The 25,104-nt window shown below is 29.4% G+C and overlaps 1 protein-coding gene across 1 annotated transcript in view; it reads left to right on the top strand.

Annotated features, from left to right (window-relative positions):
* Nucleotides 1-25,104, top strand: part of Rbcn-3A (Rabconnectin-3A) — a 452,485-nt gene that overhangs the window by 367,371 nt on the left and 60,010 nt on the right. The window lies entirely within an intron of this gene.

Below are 25,104 nucleotides of genomic sequence, written 5' to 3'. Positions count from 1 at the left end.
TCACCCTTATTCTACTTGGCGTCGTCGACATCGTCGTCAATATTGAGTCAAAAAATGGTATTATAAGAGAAGAAAATCAAAAGTTGTTTTATTTTTATACCACTTTGCTCGAGCTAAATTACAGCTCCGAGTTGGTAATGCAAAGTGTGTCCATTTATTAAAATTTTATTGATTATATACTAAATTAATGCTTACATTGCATTTTAACCTAAAGTGGAGAATGTAGCAGTTGGACAGAACATTGAACGCAAGAATCACATACAAATTAAGTAACGATTAGTACAACACACAAAGTGTTTACTGTTTTGTCGTTTCTGTAATATGATATTAATTCTTTTGCATTTCAATATTCTGTCGGTATAGTTGACATATAGTTTATGCTACACCTCCCTTTTACGGAAGAATGTTCATACAGTTTTTAGGTGTATGGACATTCTTTAACAAATGATTACAATAACCTTAATATTAAATTTTATTACAAAATATATATCTTATAAGTAATTTAAAATATGTCTACGTAGACTTTATAATGGAAAATTTTAATTCTATTCATTGTTAAAAATCTTAAGTCTATTCTTATGAACTATTTGCTCTTTGTTATTTTTCTTATCTATTATTGTTACATTATTTCTTAAATCTATATTTTTAATTTCAAAAGGTCCTTTATATTGTGGATCTAATTTATGACCTGCTTCATTTTTAACTAAAACTAAATCTCCTATTTTAAATGTATAATCTAACAATGTCTTATCATAATTTAATTTATGTTTTAACTTATACCTATCAATTAGTTCTCGGGCCCTCTTATGTGCCACTTCTAATCTATATCTAACTTCCTTAGCATAATCTTCTACATTATATACAGGAGCTATTGATTGAACCTCATTAAATTGTTGAAACCCATTAGGAAGCTTACCAAAAACTAACTCATAAGGACAGTAGCCATGTACCGTAGATGGCGTAGTATTAAAACAATAAGTGAAATACTTGAGCCATTCATCCCAATCGCTTTTGTCAACGGATATGTATGATCTTACATATTCGTTGAAGGTTCTATGACTTCTTTCCACAGTTCCTAGTGTCTGATGATGATAAGCAGTCGATGTAATATTCTCTATTTTTAAAAGGTTACACAATTCATTAAGTACTGAGTTTTTGTACTCTGTACCCATGTCCGTAATGAACGTCTTCATCGGACCATAAGTAAGAATAAAATGTTCAAATATAGCTTTCGCAACTGATTTTGCGCTTTTATCTTGTATGGGTACCGTTACAAGATATTTTGTCATGTCACATATTATTGTGACAGCATAAGAATTTCCGTTATAAGATTTTGGTAGTGGACCTATAGTATCCACTATTACCGTATCAAATGGTTTAGTCGGTGTGTTTGTCAAAGTCAATGGCATTTTTGTGTGTTTTGTAATTTTAGCCGACTGGCATTTTTGACACATTTTAACATATTTCGTAATATCACGAGTCATATTCTTCCAGAAATAATATCTTTTTATTTTATTAAGAGTTCTTGAAACACCAGAATGTCCTCCTTCTGCTGGATCATCGTGGTATCGTTTCATTATCTCTGTTATTAATTTGGCACTTGTTACGTGGATCACCTCATTAAGTAGCGCTACTTTTAATAATTTTAATAATTTATTGCCCATTTCTTTAAATTCATTAATAGAGATAAATTCGAAAATTTTCTCACTAGGTGCCACTTGTAATTTATTAATGTTTAGTTTACCGGCCACTTCTTCGAGCCTTGGGAAAAATTGTCCTAAGTCAAATTTCCCATTAATAAACAATTCATTCATTTGTATACATGCTAATGTAGATTTGCCACGTTTAATATAAAACTTTTGTGGGGTAATCTTTAGCTTACAAAATTTTCTGACGTCAGAATTCATAATTGGTACAAATATATTGGGCTTCTCATTTTCATTTTCTAAATGCCGTTTGTTTATTGTAACCGGAGACTTTTTAAGTGACTCTTTTGCCATTGCTCGTGTGTTTATTTTGTATATATTGTTATTTTCATTGTTTATTTTTTTCAAGTCATTTATGGATATACGTGATAATGCATCAGCAATTATCTTTTCCCCTAAGATATTCAACTGTAAAATCATATTCCTCCAAATCAAGTCTCATTCTTGTTAACTTTGAGCTTGGATTTTTCATTGAAAACAAATAGGATAATGGTCTGTGATCGGTGCGGACTAGGAAATGTTTGCCATAAATGTATGGTCTAAAATATGTTATTGCCCAATGTATGGCAGTCAACTCCTGTTCAATGGTGGATTTGTTGCTTTCACCCTTTGTAAAGGCCTTCGACGCATATGCTACAGGCAAATGTTGTCCTTCATACTCCTGTGTTAATACAGCGCCACAAGCTTGTTTGCTTGCGTCTGTGGTTATGCAAAATTGTTTTGTGAAATCAGGATATTGAAGTAATGTTGGGCTCATTAACTCCCTCTTTAGGTATTCAAATGCATAATTGCAATCTTCTGTCCATTCGAACTTTGCACCCTTCTTGGATAATTTTGTTAAGTGTCTCGAATATTCTGAAAAATTTTTTATAAATCTTCTATAATAGTTGCAAAAAGCGACAAATCTTTTCGCACTATCTGCATCCAATGGTGTTGGATAATTTTTTATTATGGAATATTTACTATCATCTGGAAGTATTCCTTTATCAGTACATTTATGACCAAGATAGGTTACTTCTCTCATAAAGAATGAGCATTTTTCTGGATGCAATTTCAGATTGTGTTTTCTGCATAGTTCAAAAACATCTTTTAAATTAGAAAGCATATGTTTCTCTGAACAACCTAATACAACCAAGTCATCCATATACAGGAAGGCTTGATCTGGTTTTAATCCACTAAAAGCGAGAGTCATCATTCTTTGAAAGGAGTTAGGAGCTACCTTCAGACCATAAGGTAATCTTGTAAATTGGTATGAACCATTATTGGTTGAAAATGATGTTAAATTTCTTGATTCTTTTTCTAAACCAATCTGGTGAAATCCAGACATAAGGTCTAAACAAGAAAAATATTTTGCTCTACCAAGTTGATCTAAAATATCGTCTATTCTAGGCAAAGGGAATTTGGCTGCTATTAGTTTTTTATTTATTTGCCTATAATCGATCACAAGTCTCCACCTCTTGTTTTCAGAATTTGGTAATGATTTCTTTGGTACCAATAAGATTGGACTATTATACTCAGAATTAGAAGGTTCAACTATTTTGTCATTTATAAGTTTTTTGACTTGTTTATCTATTTCTTCCTTGTGTGTATGAGGTATTCTGTAATTTTTTATGTATACTGGAGTTGAATCTTTTATTCTTAACCTTTGTTCATAGAAATTATTAACAGTTATAGTTTCTGTTTCCAAACCAAAAATGTCACTATATTCAGAACAGATTTTTGTTAAAATTTTATCGAATTGTTGTGGAAAATTTTTCTGTAATTTTTGTAATATCAATGACTTCCTATCTTCGCCATTGCCAGATTTCTCTGTTACTATATCATAATCTGTAATCTTCTCCGTCCTTAAATTTTCTTTATTTACTACTGAAATATTATCATTAGTATTTAGAATACGAATATATGCATTGTCAGATTTTACCAGAGTATTTGCTATGAATACACCTGGCATTATTTCCTGATTTGGTATTAATAACTCTTTTTCGGAAGTGGGAAGATTTACTTTTCGTATCGTTTCTGATCTAGCTGGCAAGACAATGTCATTGTTTGTTAGTGGTATTTTTATAACTTGCGAAATATTAGAAGGTCTAAGGATAAGGTAATCGTTATCGTCATTAAAATCCAATACACAATTGAATTTTTTAATGAAATCCATGCCAATGATTCCATCGCATGGTATTGGGAAATCATCAGGTACCACATGAAAAACATGAGGTATCAGAAAATTTTGATATTTTAATTCGAAAAATTTAGTACCCAATGAGCTAATTTTTCCTTTTCCTATTCCACTTAGTGTTGTTATTTTATTTCTATTTATTTCATTTAGTTTAAAAAAATTTAATTTTAATTAAAGAAATATCTGCGCCTGTGTCTACAAGTAGAGTAATTGGTGTTTTAGTTTCGGTAATGTGAACATTTATAAAGAAGCAAAAGCTAAGGTTAAGTTTGTATACTTTTCTTTTTACTGAGTTGATCCTAGGGGAAGATTCGGGTTTTCCGAATCGCTTTCATTTTCGATTGCGTTAACGTAGTTTCTATTCCTACGGTTATTATTATTATAATTTTGTCTGTTTCTGTAGTTGTAATTATTTCTGTTATTGTTGTTATTGTTTTGATTGCTATTCTTGTCATTGTTTCGTGGATAGTTATTTCTTCCACGAAATCTATTATATCCTCCACGATAATTGTTGGAGTTTTGCCTATAATGAAGTATTGCATTCTGTTGTCCAGTTGCTTCTGTACAACTATTTACGAATTTGCTCATTGCATCATTCATAGTATTGAATTGACCTGCTTCCATGATAATTTTTACCTTATCTATGGTACAATTTTTAGTTAGTGCTTTTACAGCTACTTGAGTTGAGTATTTGCTTGCTAACTCTGTTTTTAAGCCGTCATTTATGTAAGCACTTTCTAGCGATTTTGTCAAATTTTCAATTTCGCTGCAATATGCGTTTGCAGTTTTATTGTTTTGTTTAATGTTCATGATTTTGGCAGTCAGTACCTCGACTGATTCGCCTTTAATGCTATTATTTAGCTTATTTATAATTGCAATTATTGTGTTTTCATTTTCAATATAATTTCTTGCTGTTCCTTTTAATTTTGTTTTAATAATGGATACAGCAACTGCTTCGTGTTCGCCCTTAATTGAATCTACAAGTTGCAATGAGTCAATGAAAGAACGTAGGTTTTCAGACTTTCCATCAAAGTCATTAATAAGCTTTGAAGCTGTATTAAGAAACTCTACTACTGTTTGGGTCATTTTGGAATGTTTTTTGAAATCTTTATTTGAAAATATAGTTTCGATTTTTATCTTTTCATGTATAGTGTCTGGAAGTTCAATTTTCTTTTTGGCTGCTAATGTTGTTATTCTATTCTTGACATCATGAAAAAATGCCTCTGCTGCAATTTTATGTGCAGATGTTAATCGTTCATAATTTACGTTTAGTACTATTCTTATTTCCTCCAAACAATGCAAAAGAATGTTAAAATGTTTGTCTACTGTTTCTTCCTTAGTTGGTCTGTCAACATTTAGACACTTATATGAGCGGTCAAATTCTTCTCTAATTAATCTAACCTTGTTCACAATATCTTGCCACTCCATCTATACTCTATCTAGATCATTTGCTCTACTCGTGTATTTCTTTTTTAATCTTTTATTGTGTAATGCGTAAACACGCAATACCGAATTTAAACCTATCAAAAGTGTTATTATTATTAAGCAAAATTCAATTAATTCTAAATTTACGTTTCCCTGTACTACTTCTACCTCATTGACCACGTTGGCTGAAGCATTTTCTATTTTTGATTGAGGTTTTCCCATTTTAATTTTCGAATTTCCTGATTAATAAAATCTGCAATAATAATGTTTTTATACTTTCTACTCTATTTCAAAGGACCTTAAAATTTTTTACTTAATTAGAACTAATTAATTTCTATTTCATAAAAATTATTTATTATAATTAAAAAATTATTTTTTTTTTTATACATACATATATTTAATTATTTTTTTTTTTTATTTTGTTGTTAAATTTTTGTCAAATGGCGGTTAACGCCTACTGACCTAAACGTGCAACTGAATGCACAGTTATTTTCTTAAACTTTACTTTTTAAAAGGAGATCAATCCTCTCGATCTTTATCCACATTGAGGACGCTTGGTGCCATGGAGGTGGAGGATCCTGGTTCAGCAATCGGATTAGGATCGCCTTCTCCCTTCTCAGTCTGGCTTTAAAACCACCCCTGCGTTTGGGTTTTGTGGTTACTGGAAATTTGGCAAGATCTTTGGTTGGCTGGGCTGCTTTTTTTCTTTTCAAATATTCCTCAACCGTAATTGCCTTTGGTCCAGGAGTTCCCATTCTGTACTTTGGCCGTACAGAACCTCTGGCGGAGACTTGGCTGTCCGCCAGGAACCACAAGATTACTTTTGGGTGCTCTTTTTTTGTTTGTTAAGCACTCCAAAAGACTGGTGTAAATAAAATATTACAATTTGTAAACAATATTTTTCCTTGGGTGCTCTAAAATTAAGCACTCCGAAGGACAGGCAGGATCAAAGATATGCCAATATGCTTTTGGGTGCTTTTTTATTTTCCAGCACTCCAAAAGACTGGCAGGATCGCCATATAAGAGAAGAAAATCAAAAGTTGTTTTATTTTTATACCACTTTGCTCGAGCTAAATTACAGCTCCGAGTTGGTAATGCAAAGTGTGTCCATTTATTAAAATTTTATTGATTATATACTAAATTAATGCTTACATTGCATTTTAACCTAAAGTGGAGAATGTAGCAGTTGGACAGAACATTGAACGCAAGAATCACATACAAATTAAGTAACGATTAGTACAACACACAAAGTGTTTACTGTTTTGTCGTTTCTGTAATATGATATTAATTCTTTTGCATTTCAATATTCTGTCGGTATAGTTGACATATAGTTTATGCTACAGTATGTGTTTCTCCGAAATCGATAACAATTGATAACTTCTGACAGAATTTTATACTTTTATAAGTCGGGTTAAAGTACAAAACGCTGTCAAAAGTTACCAATTGTTATTGATATCGGCGTAACATATACCATTTTTTGACTCAATATTGACGACGATGTCGACGACGACAAGTAGAATAAGGGTGATTGACTCAAAATTTTAAAATTTGGATTACAATAAAACTAGAAATACATATATTCTATAAAAAAGTACACTTTTCTTTTATGATATGCGTCTTACGTTATTTTGAATTAATGTTTTCTAAAACCAAAATAACGTATCATCAATATAAATTTGTATGAAAAAATACAATCTTAAATAAAAAAGGAGTTTTTAAAGATACTTATTTAAATTAAAAAAATGTACTTATTAAATTTTCATAAAGATTGCCTAAAAAAATCTATTGCAACAAATGTATTAAAAAATATAAGGAAACTACCTAAAATAGGGTAAAATACTATTTATTAATTAATTACTCAAAGCGTTAAAGTTATATTTTGTTTAAAAAAATCATGCACTTGATGATAAGTTGTTTGAATTTTGGTTATAATTTGGTTATTTTTGAAAGTAAAAGTTTGAAATTTGTAATATCATTGCGATTTACTACAATCAATAATAAAAATTTTGCATTTTAGGTGACGACATGTATATAGGACTTAATTTAACGTTTCTTTAACTTTTATTTATTTTTCTAATAAAAACTTAACTTAAATTTAACTTTTTTGAACTATAAGTGCATTTTTAAATTGTCCAGTTATTTTTTAAAAATCCAGGTAAATTTTTCTTATGGTCCAGTTATTTGACTTTTGCTATCTGACAACCCTAGCTACAGATCCATGTGACATCATAAATTTGATGACTATTGCATCCTCCAAAAGATAATTTAATAATGCAAATATAATAAGGAAAATCCACTTCAATAAACCATGTACATGGTTTACCAATGTACAAAATTTAAAAAATCTAAAAAACCTTATAAAATGTTTTTATTAAATGTTCGGTGAGTCTTAATTTCATTTAAATCATAAAAAAATATTATACTACTAAATCCGTAATGGGTGGGTATTGGTAAAGCGAAGGTTAAAATGGTGCAGTCGTGTGATATGGAAGGTCAATTAACGTAATTTTAATTTACTCGAGTCTGATAGTTTATATCTCTTACTCAGGCCAGAGATATTATATTCCCTTAAATATTAAACTAAAATAGTAAAAAATTGCGACAGTTTAGTAATAACCAGGGAAACCAAAATATGCAAATGCATGTTTTTTCTGGTGAGTCTAATGGGCACATGGATAAGATATTTACACGTTTCAGAACTATTTAAGAATTTTGGCATCGATTTGTTAGTGCATATTTTTGCATATTTGACCCATAAATGCATATTTTTGCATATATTTTATTTAAGAGCATATTTATGTCATATTTTTACGTTTTTAGAGCATATTTTACATTTTAATAGCATATTTTGACTTTATCAAAAACTAATTTTGTCTTGCTTTTTTTTCGCTGTTGTGTTACAGGTTTTCACTTCCTTTGTTTAAAATTCAACATTGAAAAATATATGGTTTTTTTTAATATAAAATAAGCACTATTTTAATAATAGCGCCATCTAAATATCGAATTTTAGTTCTAATTCAAACTTAACCGTTCTTTAACCCTTCGTTACTCGCAACTGATCTAGTTGATACAGGCAAATTTTTTTATTGGAAATTTTTTTAAACACCCTAAGTTTTATGCTATTTTTTAATAAAAATATATTTATACTGCAATTTTATTTTTATTATTCTTTTAAATACTTTCAGTCTGACTACAAAAGCCTTAAAGTCGATTTTAAGTCCATAAAGTTGACTATTATTTTAAATTTCGTACCATAATACAAATTTAAAATATAATTTAAAATGTTGTTTTATTATTTAAAAAAAAAAGCTTTTTGTTTTGATCTTTTGTGTACATTTTGTTTCTTTAATTTCGTTTTAATATTTACATTCATTGAAAAATATTTTCATTTATTTGAATCTATATGTTGGAAAAGTTTTGAAGCTTTTTTCAAATAAAAGCAAAAGTTCTATTTTAAAATAAAGTCTACTTCAACAAAAATTAACTTTAAAATTTCTTTCATAGTAAGGGTGTTTGAATTTAATATTGTTTTTATGTTTCCGAAATAAAAAGTGAAGAGATTATTTTCAAACTCGCCTTTCATTTATTGATATCAATTTGATACATTGCGACTAGTCTCGATTGAAAATGATTGCGACTAACGGAGGGTTAATATTAAGAGAATATACAATAGCACAATATAAAATATAATATGTGCATCAAATTTCGGGTCATTAAATCTTTCCCGAATGAGACCAACGGGAAGTGATAATAGAACATCAGTAGACCAAAACCCCCAAAAAGTTAGCTCGTATTTTAAAGTTATGCGCCTTTAAAGTTCAGCTTTTTTGAGTAAAAATTGTTCATATATATTTAATTTTTAAAATTTAATTTGTAACGCCTATTTTAGAAAAAGCATTCATCATTGCGTTAACAGATCTCTGATAGCTGTCAGACCTATTTTTACCCAACAGATATAAATTCTTCTGTAAACGAACCATGTTTTAACATTTGTGGTGTGAAATGGCCACAAACGTAACAAAAATTGTTTATTTTGCAAGACATTTCACAAACTTTATTACATTAAAAATATTTTTTTTAGTAATTAACTTTATTTAAAAACTTCTTTTCACTTTATTAACAAATAATGGTTCACAAATTCACAAAAAGTTGCACTATTAAAACAGGTAACTACGATTTGATTTCAAAAAATTAAAACATCTTAATACTTTGTTCAGCAATAGTGCTGCAACATTCTACTACTTTTGATTACTCAATACTACTCAACACTTTTCGTTTGGGTACTCAATACTATTCGATACTTTTAACGGATTTTTTTTTTAAATTTAAAAACGATATATTTTTCGATATCTACCAGTTGAAATACGCATAAACGCACGTACTTTATATTCAGTTCTGGTGTTTTAATTTTTATTTTTGGTATAATAAACAGTTTAAATATTTAAAGTGAATTAAATTTGTTCTGTAATAAAATTGCATTCTGTTGCATGTTACACTTGTGTCTTAAATAATTTATAAATACTTAATTTTTCATTGTTAAATCATAAATTTTATTGTTTACAAACACATATACAATAATTATTAATTATCATTAAAATTACACTCAACTGGAATTACATTTCTTCGTAAATAAACATTTGCTCTGCTGAATATAATCTGTCAATTTTATCAGTGCTGCCATATCTCAGCGTTGTATTCTTTAACAATAATCGGCATTATCGACATACACTTAAAGAAATTACTATGGCAGATAAATTTAAATGTCTCAACAAAAACTGTACTTTATCAGGTGATGATGAAAGAATGGTGGTTTGTTGGCTTTGTCATGGCATGTGTCATTTTAAGTGCAGTGGATTGTCCGGTTTGGTTGCTGAAGCTGTGTGTAAAACTAAAGGTTTACATTGGTGTTGCAATGCCTGTCAAAAAATTGGTGTCGAATATTATCGTTTTTATCAAAGCACTAAAAATACATTTCTAAATATTCAAAATAAATTATCTGCACTGTCCAGTGAGATAGCAGCTTATGGAAATCTATATGAAGAATTTAAACAATTAAATTGTCTAAATTCTCCACCGCAATCTTCTCCTAAACGCCGAAAATCATCAAGAACCAAAAATAAAACAAACGCTTCTCAAAGTCCTGGTGCTTCTGTTTCCAGTGTTGTTGATTCCGATTCAATTACACCAAGTACATCAACGAGTAACCCCGATAACTATGCTACAATGTTGAATACTATATCGGATTCAGAATATTCACATATGCAAACTACCGCTACATTTGTTAATTATGATAATATTGCTGGTACTTCAAATGCTGCTACAAATCAAATTTCAAATACTGGCTTAAAAATTATTCCGCCTAATAAATCTATTTTTATATCCCGTTTCGCATCTGATACTACTGTTGAACAAATAAACTTTTACATAAAATCAAAATTGAATTTTGAAGCTGACTTTACCACATATAAATTTTCGTATGCACAACCTAGGAGGATTACATCTTTCAAACTCAATGTTCCCCACGATCTTTATGAACAAATAGTAAATCCTAATTTCTGGCCTGCAAATACTTTGGTACGTGAATATGAATTTAAAGATAATCCAAGAAAACATAACATTGCTGTACTTCCGTCTGGTCACCGATTAAATGATAATTCAAACTCCAACATTTCAAAAAACTGAATTGTGAACTTATTGATCGATTAACCTTTATTTATCAGAATGTTCGAGGCTTAAACACTAAAATGTCAAACCTTCTTATAAATAGTTATGATTTTACTTATGATGTTATTGTTTTTACTGAAACATGGCTGAAAGACAACGTATTCAATTCTTAACTTCTCTGCAATAAATATCAGATCTACAGATATAATAGAAATGATCGAAACGGCGGTGGTGTTTTAATTGCAGTTTCATGCCATTTTGCCTCTGAATCAATTTCGTCCTGCTCTTCAGAAAATATTGAATTCATTAGTGTAATGATAAAACTGAAAAATAAAAAAATCTACCTCACCTGTTCATACATACCTCCTAATTCTAATGAACTAGTATATCAACAACATGTAAATGCTATAAAAATGATTGCTGATCTTGTTGAAACAGATGATGCTTTTTTTGTTTTTGGTGATTTCAATCTGCCCACTATTTCATGGACAAAGTTACCTGATGCTCCTAACATAATTCCAACAAAATCTAAAAACTTTGACGATGATTTTTTAAATAATATATTCGATATCTGCCTTTATCAACTAAATAACGTTTTTAATGAATTTGGAAAATTATTAGATTTGTTATTTGTAAACGATACATGCAATTGTGTAATTTCTCGCTCAGATCCTGTTACTTTACCGGAAGATAGATTTCACCACACATTCGAACTTGTTTTTACATTGCCTCTTGCACATAAATCCGCAACTCTAATAAACCACGAGAAAGTTTATAATTTTAAACAAACAAATTACGTTAAATTAAATGAGTTAATATCTAATACCAATTGGAATGATTTACTGTGTGTCCCATACTTAAACAATTCAACTTTGGATGACATAAAATAAAATATATTCTTTCATGGATGAATGCACTCCAAAACACAGTTTTTACCAACACACTGGTCCTCCTTGGAATTCTAAACATTTAACTAAACTAAAGAATTTAAAGAATAAATATTATAAAAAATTTAAAAAATCTGGCTCTCTCGTAGATTATGGTAAATACTCAGTTTCTCGTGCTGAATACAATACTCTCAACAATTTCCTTTATAATAAATATTTACTTAAAATGAAAAATGATTTTAAACTTAACTCTAAAGCGTTTTACAACTTTGTCAACTCTAAAAGAAAGACAAATGGATATCCTTCTGTAATGAAATTCAACAATTGTGAATCTTCCGATGACGTTAACGTATGTAATATGTTTGCTGATTTTTTTGCTAGTACATATTCGGATGCACAATATGTCTCTGATAGTTACCCCTACTCATTATACACTAACCGTGATATAGCGTTCCCGTATATTGACTCTGTTGATTTATTGGAAAGTTTAAATAAACTAAAAATTTCGTATAATTATGGTCCTGATGGTGTTCCAAGCTGCATCTTACATTATTGTGCTCAATCGTTGGTAAAACCATTAATAATGTTGTTCAACACATCCATTAAATATGGCTATTTTCCTAAAATTTGGAATTCTTCTTACATTATTCCGTTATTTAAATCCGGTAATAAATCTGATATCTCCAATTATAGAGGCATTGCTAAACTCAGTGCAATTCCTAAGATTTTTGAGAATTTTATCACTGATTACATGTACCATCAATCATCATCTATACTGTCATCGTGTCAACACGGATTTCGGAAAGGTTGTTCTACTACAACGAATGTCCTTCATCTTACAACACATGTAAACCAAGGATTTGTCCAAAGAAAACAAACTGATGCCGTATATACCGATTTTAGTAAAGCTTTTGATAAAGTAAATCACAACCTTCTTTTTATTAAGCTGGACCTTCTGGGTTTAACATCTCGCAGCCTAAACTGGATAAAATCGTATCTTTTGGATAGAACTCAATGTGTTAAATTCAATAATAAATACTCCAAAAATATTTTGGTTACTTCTGGTGTACCTCAAGGGAGCCACCTTGGTCCTATTCTCTTCTCCCTGTTCATCAATGACCTTCCGGATGTTTTAAATTTTTGCAACATTCTAATGTATGCGGATGATGTCAAAATCTTTTTGAGCTTCTCTCAATATGTGGATCATTTTTATCTCCAATCCGATCTCAACAATTTCTTTTTTTGGTGCAGTCAAAACCTAATGGAATTAAACTTAAAAAAAGTTTAATTCCATTAGGTTCCCGCCAACTATACTTTGGGCAATTATCAGCTTGATTCTGTTGAAAATTTTCTTGATCTTGGAATTTTACTAGACCCTAAATTAAACTTTGTTTCGCATATTACTATGACAATAAATAAAGCCAGAGGTGTACTTGCATTTATAAAACGTTGGGCTAAGGAATTTAGCGACCCCTACATCACAAAACAACTTTACATCTCTTTAGTAAGACCTATATTGGAATATGGCTCTGTTATCTGGGATCCTTATTACAACATTCATATTCAGCGAATAGAATCTGTACAAAAGCAATTCTTACTCTTCTGTTTACGTGGTTTACGTTGGAATCCTGAAATAAACCTTCCATCATACATTGATAGACTTAAGTTAATAAAATTGCCTACATTACACAGTAGAAGAACTATGCTTAATGTAACATTTATGATCAATATAATTAATGGTGAAGTCTGCTCCGAATTCCTTGTAAATAATGTTACTTTCAACGTCCCTCAACGATTGTCACGTCATTTCAAGCCACTGTATGTCAAAAACGTTAGAACTAACTACGCCCAAGCTGATGCAATAAGGAGATTATACTGCGAATTCAATAATCTTTATCATCTAATTGATTTTTCTCTTAAAACAAGTGTAATTAAATATAACATTATTCGTTTTTTAAATGATTAATTATTTGTTGTACTTTTTGTAAATTCATTGTAATTATATTCTATATATTTTCATAATAGTCTGCAAGGATTTAATCCATTGACTTAAATAAATAAATAAATTAGCAGACATCACTCCTTTTTAGAAACATTTTAGGTTTACAAGATTATATCAATAAATATTTTGAACTTTTTAACTATTATTCCAGTTTTTTTTAATAATATTTTATTCTGATTTGAAAATTGTTTACGCTAAGAGTTGCATTTCTAATATTGATTTGAGTTGTATTTACAGTAGAGATGCATTTTTTGCACCATAACCGTTAAATTTAAATACTGGTAAATCCCGGTATAACGAACGATATGTTGTCAGGCCCATTCGTTAAATTGAAAAATTCGTTATATCGAGATATTTTTTAATTAAGTTTATTTTTATTAGATAAACAAAAAAACACTTATTTTATTCTATAATTAATAATTATTTAATAATGAGATCACAAATAAATATGTAAATGTCTTTCCATATTATACAGCTTATAAAACATCAATCAGCGAGGAAAAAATCACTAATTGATGTTTGTTTTTGTCCAATTTGTAATTTTTTTTGGACTGCTTCTTCCTGGATTTCACGTAAGACCAATGACTTTGAATAATCGATGTTGTTCTGCTGACTCCACAGAATACATGTTTCAAATGAATTTATTGCATCAGCGTTTTTTGCAGGTTCATTATTTTCATGAAAATAAATTACAAATTTAAACAAATAGAATGAGGCTTACGTTTGGAAAAACTGAACTTAAAAGTCGATAACTACGTCTCATGCTAACAATTTCATCCCCCTGCAATAATTGCGCTAATGGGATATCATCCTCCTCGTCGAAATAATCAGTGTTTTGCTGTAAAATTTTATGCCAACAGTTGGCCAACGTATCCGGCTTTAAATTTTTCCAGGCAAGACTTATCATTAACGTTGTATCATATAGATTCAGACTTTTTAGGAAGATTGTAATGTCCTCAGCGCCTGATGAAACAATTTTGGACAATAAACTGTTTCTATATTGCAATTTAACTAAACGTATGGCGTTTTGATCCATAGCACACTGGTCGATCCCATAGGCCAAAAATAAAAAAACAAAGTGAAAAGTTTGTCACCAAATGTGTCATCACTATTTCTTATAAAAACAAGGTTTTAAAATTTATAGTTGTCTTTGTTTTATTCCAACTATACTCTTCAGGAATAGCTTCAAAAGTGAGAGCATGTTGACAGTTGGTTTTTGCAGAGTGAAAAAGTGGAAAATTAAGCGCAACTTTAAAATAATTAAAACTATATAAAAAAATGTTTTTTTGAAATAAATCAAAATGAATATTGAATTGGAAGGTATTAACTTAATTTTAAGATAATTACAATGTGTTTAGCTTCTTGCGTATTTTTTATAAAATTAATATTTGCCCAGTGTCATTTTTAGTGTTCGTTCGACCATATATTTCAATTTCAACTAGAGTTTTAGTTGTGTTTCACCCTGATGTCTCCAATGGAATTTTTTCTGGTTTATTAGTTAATATTCCAAGATTCTAAAATGCATCCTTTTGCATCTCTTTGATTTATGTCCCATACACCGCGGCCTCGTTGTTTTCGATGTCCAACTTTGAATTTTTGTGAGGTGTTTTGTTAGTTTATGTTCGCGTTGCTTTGTTATTGTTATGCATGTAAATAATTGTGTTTGTTTTTTTCTTTTCCATGGACTTTTAATATTTTTACTTTATGAATTTGGTCCTTATTATAAATTGTTTTTGCAGTAGTCACATCTTATATTTGCAAACTTTCGCGCTCACATATGTTGGTGCTTAAAATGCTGAAAAAGCTCGAAATGTGAAGGATGTCGTGAAAAACTATATTAAAATTGAGGGCTACACATTTGAAGAAAGTAATTTAGAAACACGCTCAAATTATAATTGCAAAAAAATTTCAAAATTTTGGCAAAAATGCAATCGTATAAAAACAAAAGTTCAAAATACATATTCTGATTGGCTTGCCTAAAAGGAGTCAATTTTATTAAACTCACATGAGCGGGCGGACCACACCCAGATTTAGTTTGCAATTTTTTTAGTAAGAATTCTTATTGATTTTTAATTTTTTATCAATTTTAAAAAGTTTACAGTTTCACTTATATGGGGAGTGGGTGTGACAGTTGTACAATTACGCGCATTTTTTAAAAAAATTTGTGTAATATCCTTATTATATATTGTACCAAAAATTATAAATGTACTATTATTTATTACCGAGACATGGAATTTTGATTAACTAGAATGTCATAACCTCGCACTGAGCGTTGTGGTGAATTTGGATGCTAAGGTATGGTAGGGGGTGGGTATAAGTCATCAAACACTCCCATTTTATCATTAAACAGTTCTGACATATTTATAAAGCCGTGACCGAAATTACAAGTTGATACCTACACTGGAAGTATTTTTGGCCGCCGACTCCATACAGCACCTACCACTGTGCATAGGTTGGATGAGCGGTGTGACATTAGGAGGCATGAATATCGTCCAAATTTGTGCATCTTTAGTAGTTTTTACTAATTGTTCTTCGGGAGGGTGGCTTGGTGCATTATCCAGGATTAATAAAGCCTTCATTGGAAGGGATTTCGATTCTAAAAAATGATTCAACCTGTAAAAAATTAAAATAAAGACTCATAATGAATGAAAATGAAAAGTATCATGCTAACCTCAGCGACAAACATTTCAAAAAACCAGATTTTGAAAATTCCAGAATTCATCCATGCTTTATTTGTGTGAAGATAATTTATAGGAACACTTTATTACAAAACGAGCGGGGCTTCTTTGCCTTTCCAAGAAGAAGAGGTTTATTTTTTTTTGTTCCAGATGCATTAGCGCAAAGTAAAACGGTTACTCTATCCTTCGATAGCTTTCTTCCTGGTGCAGTATTTTCTCCGGCGTGAACAAACGTTTTATCTGGTAGCATTTTCCAATAGAGACCAGTTTCGTCCGCATTGAAAATAACATCAGGTGTTAGATTGTGCTCAACTATAATTTCATGCAATTTTTTTTTGAAGGGCTCCACTAAATCAACTCGAGATGATAACTTCTCTCCAGATTCTTTAAGAAGTCTTACACCGAATCTTTTTTTGTATCTAGACAGCCAACCATCACTTGCATGGAATACACCATTATAAAGTCTTTTTTGTATTTCTATAGCTTTGGTTTTTAAAGCAATTCCATTGACTGGAATGTGTTTTTTCCTCTGGTCCAGAAACCAGCAATAAAGCTCCTTTTCCATCAGGGGATATTCACCATTTTCATTTTCTTTAAAGTACATATTGACGATTTTGGTATTCCATATTTAACGGAAACTTCATTAAGGCTTGTACCATTTTCGCATTCATCTAAAATCTTAACTTTTTCTTTCAATGAAATTCTTTTACGGTTTCCCATATTTAATACACGTGAGCACTTGCGCACTTAAAAACACACTATAAAAGAAAAGTTGAAAAAGTAACGGTTCTGCAACGACTTATTTTATTTTATTTTTTTTACATTCTTTACTACTTTGTTTTTTTATGATTTCTGTTTGTTATATTGAGCGTACATTTTGCAAAATGTTCGCTATATAAAGTTGTCAATGTTAAACATTTGGTCGTTTGTGTGATTTTGTTTGTTTTTTCTCTCCATTCGTTATATCGAGCATACAATTTTTGAAAAGTTCGCTATATAAGGTTGTTAATGTTAGGAATTTGGCCGTGCGTTAAATTGGATTTTCGTTAAAGTGAGATTCGTTATACCGGGATTTGCCTGTAAATTAAATTGTAAAAATACAAGTCTAAAAGTATTGAGTAACTACTTTTGAGTATTGAGTACTCAAACAATATGGCAAATACTCGATACACGATACCCACTACTCTATACTTTTACAGAAATATTCAGCAATTCTCCAAAAATTGGTAATTGCGTATCTAAGTACCAAAAACTATAAAAATAAATCTGCAAAAAGTTTTAAAATTAATGAATTTTAAGTATATTATGACTAGAACATTCAACTAAAATTACTTTATATAAATATTGACTTACTTCAATAGATTATTCATAAAATATATATGAAAAATTTTTAATCAAAAAAGCTGAACTTTAAAGGCGAATAACTTTAAAACACGAGCTTACTTTTAAAAACCCTTTGGGGGTTTTGGTATACTAATTATCTACTTTCATTTCCAGTTGGTCTCATTCGGAAAGATTTTCTTGTTGCACAGTGTTATAACTTCCATTGTGAATATTGTGCTCAATGTGTCAATGTAATTTGATAAATTTAATAAGGTGTAGTCACTAAAACAATACCTGCTTGCTTTTATATGGATGTGAAATTTTGACTGTTTACTGTCAAAGTTAGAACGAAAAAAATATCCGCCGTTTTGTTTACTACTTTTTACCAACTGTGCCTTTGTATGTTCGAAAGAACATATTCTATGTATAAAAATGTTTTCAGATCCAATACGATTTTTATTTGAAATTTTTGTAATTTATTGCAATAATAACCAGGGTTTAAAATTAGTTAAACGTTTTTTACATTTGACTACCGACTGCGCAATAAATATGAATCGTTTTCATATTAATGTGCACAAATACTGAAAATATACAAACTATAAACCAATGCCATATATGCACAAGCTTCATGGTAGAAATATTTGTCGCAGTTTTTCCAAAAATATTTTGCCTTACAAAATATTTTACGTTGCAGCTAGAAGACAAAATGAAAATTTTGCATTTTTAAATCTTTTGCTGCCTAAATATATGTATATTTTTGGTTAGCAAAAACAAATGAAATTGCTTGTGTATAATATACAAAAAAATTACTACAAAAACATCATACATGCAAACAAATTGCAGCGTGAAAACCATAAACTGCAAACGATATGCGCAGTGAAAAATTCAAACAATGAAAATATGGAAGATGCTAAAAGTAGACTGCCAAACCATACGAAGTTGAAAAATGTAAAATACGAAATTGTGCAAAGTTAAAAATGTTTAAAGCGAAAATGTTTATTTTTAAAATATTTCCGCCGCATATATGGTTTTGTTTTGCCGCATATAGTCATTGAGTAGAAAAATGTGAAAAAAACTATGAAGTTGATTTGGGTGTACAAAATAAAAATTGTATTGAAATGTGTGTTAATAAAGAATTTTAGTGCAATAAAATAGAAGTTTTATTTTTTGAGGTATGTAATTGTATGTATTGTGAAAGATAAATTAAATTAAATAAGATTCTGGACACAGGATAGCTAGCGGAGGATATTATTATTGAATTTTTTGATTGATTGGCTTTTTTAATACGAATTCAAATGTATTCATGCTGGTGGTAATAGGAGTCCAGAAAAATTAGTAAGAAAAAAAATAATTTTGTATGTAAAGCGGTTAAAAAAGGATATATAATGCAACAACAAAATGTGACAACAACAGCCAAATACCATAAATAACAGGATCAATCATTTTATGAATAAAATCTATCATAATAAAGTGTTGTACATTCAAATGTTTCCTTTCGTAAAATTTGTAACAGGAGAACAAACAAAAAAATAAGCAGCATAGAAAATAATTGTGGAAGAACAATTTTATGTGTAAGATATAATGCAAAAAAGGCACAGGTATAATTACAACAGTAGCAAAAGGAAATTAACTGCAACAACATCAACTTATACACACAAGTAGGTAATTATGATATAAAATTGCTGGATGTGTGTACATACAACAACAATTTATGCAAAAATCATAAAGAAATACATAAATAGGTTCAGTCGTGATCGTGAGTGATTTTGTAGCAGGAGAAAAAAGGATAAAGAGGAATGATAGAAAATGTAAGTATCAACAAAAGAAAGGAAAATAGTTAAAAAGGGATAGAAAATGCAACAACCAGATTATGGAAGGACACATGCATGAAAGCAAGAATAATTTATCACTACAAATGAATACAAAGAGGTTATAAATAACAGGAGATACGAAATTTAAGAAAGTTCCTGAAAATATAATTCTGCAATCAATATTACAACTATTCGCGAAAAAAAAATAACGGACACAACGACAAGTGTACAAATAATAAAAAACAAATACGCACAAAAATCCTTTACAAAAAACAACAATTCAGTGCACATGACAAAAATTCCTCGATCTAAAAATAAACCAAAATGCGTAATAAAAAATGATCTGTAACGGTATTCAACAAAAATCAGTTCTACACAAACAATGCAATAATAATATCATCCGCTATCCTTTGCTCATAACCTTCTTGAATGTACTTTCACTGCATTCCTATCCTTCACAATACATATATTTTTTTTTAGCATTCTATATTTTTTTTATTTTACTCCTGTTACAAACGCTCAGCCAATCATACTCATTTACATTTCAGATTGCACAAGTTGTTGTTGACTTTTTAATTTTCTACATTAACAGTAAAGAAACAACAAAATGCAATTAATTGCAACGGTACTCCACCACATGTCTAGAAATTCCTTTGCTTTGTATTTGTTCCTATTTTTTGAATGTGTTGTTGTTGCATTATGCAGCTAGAGGACACACAACCAACAGTTGCATTTCAAAATTACTTGAGGTAGTAGTTAAGTAGTTGTTGTTGTATTTCCTTTTTCTCCTGCTGCACTCGTGCCTATGTAAAAAATTTGTTGTGCCTTCGTTGCATAATTTGTTCTCTGTTGCTTATTTGTTTTTTTGTTCTCCTGTTAGAAATACTACGAATGGATACATATGAATGAGCATTTAAACTTTAAATGCTCATTCATATGTATTAAATTTTAAAAACACAAACAAAGTCGATCATTTTCGCTCTCACTTGATATTTGTATACAGTAAAATTTTCTTCATTGTAGAATTATATTTTCAGGAACTTTCTTAAATTTCGTATCTCCTGTTATTTATAACCTCTTTGTATTCATTTGTAGTGATAAATTATTCTTGCTTTCATGCATGTGTCCTTCCATAATCTGGTTGTTGCATTTTCTATCCCTTTTTAACTCTTTTCCTTTCTTTTGTTGATACTTACATTTTCTATCATTCCTCTTTATCCTTTTTTTCTCCTGCTACAAAATCACTCACGATCACAACTGAACCTATTTATGTATTTGTTTATGATTTTTGCATAAATTGTTGTTGTATGTACACACATACAGCAATTTTATATCATAATTACCTACTTGTGTGTATAAGTTGATGTTGTTGCAGTTAATTTCCTTTTGCTACTGTTGTAATTATACCTGTGCCTTTTTTGCATTATATCTTACACATAAAATTGTTCTTCCACAATTATTTTCTATGCTGCTTATTTTTTTGTTTGTTCTCCTGTTGCAAATTTTACGAAAGGAAACATTTGAATGTACAACACTTTATTATGATAGATTTTATTCATAAAATGAATGATCCTGTTATTTATGGTATTTGGCTGTTGTTGTCACATTTTGTTGTTGCATTATATATCCTTTTTTAACCGCTTTACATACAAAATTATTTTTTTTCTTACTAATTTTTCTGGACTCCTATTACCACCAGCATGAATACATTTGAATTCGTATTAAAAAAGCCAATCAATCAAAAAATTCAATAATAATATCCTCCGCTAGCTATCCTTTGTCCAGAATCTTATTTAATTTAATTTATCTTTCACAATACATACAATTACATACCTCAAAAAATAAAACTTCTATTTTATTGCACTAAAATTCTTTATTAACACACATTTCAATACAATTTTTATTTTGTACACCCAAATCAACTTCATAGTTTTTTTCACATTTTTCTACTCAATGACTATATGCGGCAAAACAAAACCATATATGCGGCGGAAATATTTTAAAAATAAACATTTTCGCTTTAAACATTTTTAACTTTACACAATTTCGTATTTTACATTTTTCAACTTCGTATGGTTTGGCAGTCTACTTTTAGCATCTTCCATATTTTCATTGTTTGAATTTTTCACTGCGCATATCGTTTGCAGTTTATGGTTTTCACGCTGTAATTTGTTTACATGTATGATGTTTTTGTAGTAATTTTTTGTATATTATACACAAGCAATTTAATTTGTTTTTGCTAACCAAAAATATACATATATTTAGGCAGCAAAAGATTTAAAAATGCAAAATTTTCATTTTGTCTTCTAGCTGCAACGTAAAATATTTTGTAAGGCAAAATATTTTTGGAAAAACTGCGACAAATATTTCTACCATGAAGCTTGTGCATATATGGAATTGGAAAATAGTATTTATATTTTTAGTATGTATACAATGAAATATTATCTTGTTAAATATTTGTTGCAGTTTTCATGTAAAATTATGATTTTTTTTGCAATTTTTTGACTAATATAGTAGTAATTTTAAACTCTGATAATAACCTTAATTATATATTATATTATTTATATAAAATATCATCAAAATATACCTCTCGAGGCCTTTTCATAACTTAAGTTCCTATTGTTTTTATGTTGTATTTATTTTTTGTTATACTTGTTTTAGTTCTTTTTATTTTTGTTTATTTTATGTTACTTTGCCTTTTTAGAAATGAATTGTATTGATTTTTTTTTAAATAAAAGTATATTTTTTGGTTAAAAACTATGTAAAAGTTTTTTTTTAAGAGCATATTTTTTAAATTTTAAGAGCATATTTTAAAGTTGTTACTGCATATTTAAAGCGCTTAAAACGCTTCTTTTAGAGCATATATCCGGTTTCCCTGGTAATAACGTAAGCTAAAGATAGGATTCTATGGAATAGGAACAGTGTCAAATTTAATATTATTTACAGTTGTCTTCCTCTGTTTTGGAATTCCTTTACATACCAAATGAAATGGATATTTGAATATGATTTCATTATTTGTAATTTTTACAGACCACATGATGTCATATGATTGTGAAAATATTATTTTAACATTAAATTTCAGCACCCTTCTAACATTAACTAGTCATTTCCTTTTGATCTTGAGCTCTTATGCACTCAGTTTTAGGCAAACCACCAAAATTATTTGATTTCTTTTTCATTAAGAATATCCGTAAGATTTTAAATTGGTAAAGAAATAAATAAAAATTCTTAAAATTTTCTTGGTTTTCGAACAATTCACCATATTGAACGGAAAATGCATCATTCGTTAATTATGTTATCCTTTGTAGATATCATATCTTTGAATTTATTAGTATTAACAGTAAATTAATGTATTATAACAGTATTATAGCTTTGAACAATTTTCTATAATTATTATACCCTTCAGCTTCGTGAGAAGGGTATATATAAGTTTGTCATTCCGTTTGTAATTTCTACATTTTTCATTTCCGACCCTATAAAGTATATATATTCTGGATCCTTATAGATAGCGGAGTCGATTAAGCCATGTCCGTCTGTCTGTCTGTCTGTCTGTCTGTCTGTCTGTCTGTCTGTCTGTCCGTCTGTCTGTCTGTCTGTCTGTTGAAATCAGTTTTCTGAAGACCCCAGATATCTTCGGGATCCACATCTTCAATAATTCTGTCAGACATGCTTTCGAGAATTTTGCTATTTAAAATCAGCAAAATCGGTCCACAAATGGCTGAGATATGATGAAAAAACCAAGACAACATCGATTTTTTACCTATTTTTTTACCTATATCTAGATTACTAAGACATTAATATAGACAATATGGATATCTAATAATAGATATTTCAAAGACATTTGCAACGACGTATATAAGACCATAGTAAGTTGGACCTACAATGGGTCAAAATCGGGAAAAAATTTTTAACCCGAATTTTTTTTAAAAAAAAAAAAAATTTAAAAAACAAAAAAAAAATTTTTTAAATTTAAAAAAAAAATTTTAAAATTTAAAAAAAAAAAAATTTTAAAATTTAAAAAAAAAAAATTTAAATAACAATCGAAAAATTTTTTTTTCCAAAAAATTTAAAAAACTGGAAAAAAAATTAAATTTTGATTAAATAAAAATTTTTAAAATTTTGAAGTATAATTTGGTGAAGGGTATATAAGATTCGGCACAGCCGAATATAGCACTCTTACTTGTTTTTTTTTAAATTTGAAAAATTAAGTCAATTTCCTTAGAGTTGCTCTTTTTTTGCTCGTACAAATTTACCACTGATTTTACTAAAAATTTTATAAGAATACAAAGAATACAAAAAAGCAGATGGGAAGAATTGGATCCCGTTATAAGAAAAATCATACCAGTTGAAGGTCACATAGCATAGCGTTGCATTTTTTATGCTCGCAACTGTAGCACACAAACCAAAGAATTAAATTAGAGTATTATGATCGGTCCGTAATTAGTCATAGCTCCCATAGAAGACCCGCTTCTATAAATCACTTTAACTTTCATATATACATAAACTACGACCTAATTTCATGATGATCGGTCAATAACACTGTGCAACAACTAAAATCGGAATTGGATGAAACCAAAAGCAAATTAAAGCTTACATTTTCTATAACAAAATCCTCAAGGTTTTTTTAGTTCAGCGCTAGATTTCGTTTAACGCATTTGAAGTTGTTGATTTTGGAAAGCTGTCTAACAAGAAAAACTCATTAAAACTTTGATAAAACAATGCCTATATATTTTTATTATCCCAGAAAGTTGTGGTATCTTACTATTTTTTATGTCGGGGAATCCATTTTTGAGATTTATTTTTACCTAAAACTCACGCTAGAGGGCGCTGCACAGTGTTATAGGAAACAAATAGGGAAATAAATCTGTAACTTCTAAACGGTTGGTCCGATTTTAATGAAATTTGACATGTGCAAAGAAGAAGTGTTGTCGAGTTAAAGTTTTGAATAAATACCGCATGGGCCCACTAAGGGCGCGGGCAGGGGTTCCCAAATTAGCACACCTCGGGTATATTAATTATTTAATACGATAATATTTCTTCGTTTGCTTTCTGATTTAAAAAAATCATATATAGAATCTCCTCGTCAATAACTACAAAAATCCGTCTTAGCTATCAATTAAGTCTTATAGCTTAGGAGATATTCGAATTTGAAAATTTAATTTTCAACATTTTTACTCATCCTACTCCAGCGGGTCCGAATATTTCCCGATTTTCGCCAGTTTTCTTTTATTGGACTAAAAACAAATGTATATGTCAAATAAAAAAAGGATTGTTTAAAAATCATTATTGGGTTCAAAGTTATATGCATTTGAATTTAAAAAAGTAAAAAAGATAATTTTTTGCTAGTTTTTGGAAAAAAGTACTTTTTATAATCTTTAAGTTACTAAAAAAATTCTTAGAAGATGTATAAAAAATTTATATTTTTTGAAAAG

Source organism: Calliphora vicina, chromosome 4, assembly GCF_958450345.1.
Source record: "Calliphora vicina chromosome 4, idCalVici1.1, whole genome shotgun sequence".
Classification (NCBI taxonomy): Eukaryota; Metazoa; Arthropoda; class Insecta; order Diptera; family Calliphoridae; genus Calliphora; species Calliphora vicina.
Note: the sequence above shows the minus strand (reverse complement) of the source record. Positions and strands in the feature narration are given on the sequence as shown.